The following is a 1,644-nucleotide window of genomic DNA, read 5'->3' on the forward strand; positions in this document are numbered from 1 at the left end:
GCAGTCAATGCTTATTTGAGACTCTTCTGCGCTGGTGCTTCTGTTTTCAGAGAGGCGTTTCTTTTTAGGCAGCTGAAACTTGGAGGAGAAGTTACAATAAACTGCAAAATTCCCCTTTTGGTCCCTGCTCAATGCATCAGTTTCTATTCCCGAGATAAACCTCCTCTTCCTTTTCACCGTGAGAGATTTCTGTTAATCTGCAACTGGGCAGTTGTCTTATTTTCCTTCCAGTTTGTGTAATCCAATTCAACAGGAGTACAGTGGTTATGCTACTGGGCTAGAAATCCTTAAATTAAATCCCATTGTGATATTGAAGTCAATAAATCTGGTCACTAGAAGCTGGTGCACAGGTACAAACAAATATTTAAAAGGCTATTGGGGGCTAGGAACAGGAGGAGGCCATTCAGCCCCTCGAGCCTGTTCCGCCATTTTATTAGATCATGGCAGATCTTACATTGAGTCTACAGCACAGAAACAGGCCATTTGGCCCAACTGGTCTATGCTGGTGTTTATGCTCCACTTGAGCCTCCTCCCACCCCTCTTCATCTCACCCTGCCAGTATATCCTCCATTCTTTTCTCCCTCATGTGTTTATCTAGCTTCTCCTTAAATGCCTCTATTCGCCTCAACTATTCCTTGTGGTAGCGAGTTCCACATTCTCACCACTCTCTGGGTAAAGAAGTTTCTCCTGAATTCCCTATTGGATTTATTAGTGACTATCTTATATTTATGACATCTAGTTTTGGCCTCCCCCACAACTGCACCTCAACTCCATTTAACCTCCTTTGCCCCATATCCCTCGATACCCTTACCCAACAAAAATCTATTGATCTCAGTCTTGAAAGCTCCAATTGACCCCCAGCATCCACAGCTTTTTGGGGGAGAGAGTTCCAGATTTCCACTCCCCTTTGTGTGAAGAAGTGCTTCCTGACATCACCCCTGAACGGCCTAGCTCTAATTTTAAGGTTATGCCCCCTTGTTCTGGACTCCCCCCACCAGAGGGAATAATGGGGGTAAAATTAATCTTTGACAGTCGGGCAAAACAGGCAACTGTGAATCGACAGCTCCGTTTCGACTCCGCCCAAATCTTCTTTTCATTGAAGTCAATGGAAAAGAAAATCGGGGTGGGGCATAAAACGGGCTGTCGATTGGCTGTCCCCCAATTCTGCTACAGTTCACGGTCACACCTACCTCCAGTTTCACTGTATATATCGAATCCCTTTATCACTAAACACCTCGTTACCTCAACCGTCTAAACTCAAGGGGATACAAACCAAGTTTTTGCAACTTGTCCTCATAATTTAACCCCTTTTAGCCCCGGTATCATTCTGGTGAATCTGCGCTGCACCCCCTCCAAGGCCAGTTAATCCTTCCTGAGGTGCGGTGCCCAGAACTGAACGCAGTGTCTCCAGATGGGGTCTGACCGAGGCTCTGTACAACTGAAGCATAACTTCCTCCTCTTTCAGTTCCAGCCCTCTCGAGATAAAGGCCAACATTCCATTAATCTTCTTGATTACTTTTTGTACCCGTCCACCAGCTTTTAGTGATTTGTGTCCCAAATCCCTTAGCTCCACCATTAAGAAAATATTCTGATTTGTCTTTCTCAGATTCAAAATGGATGACCTTGCACTTCCCCACGTTGAAC

Source organism: Heptranchias perlo, chromosome 13 (genome assembly GCF_035084215.1).
Source record: "Heptranchias perlo isolate sHepPer1 chromosome 13, sHepPer1.hap1, whole genome shotgun sequence".
In the NCBI taxonomy this organism is placed as follows: Eukaryota; Metazoa; Chordata; class Chondrichthyes; order Hexanchiformes; family Hexanchidae; genus Heptranchias; species Heptranchias perlo.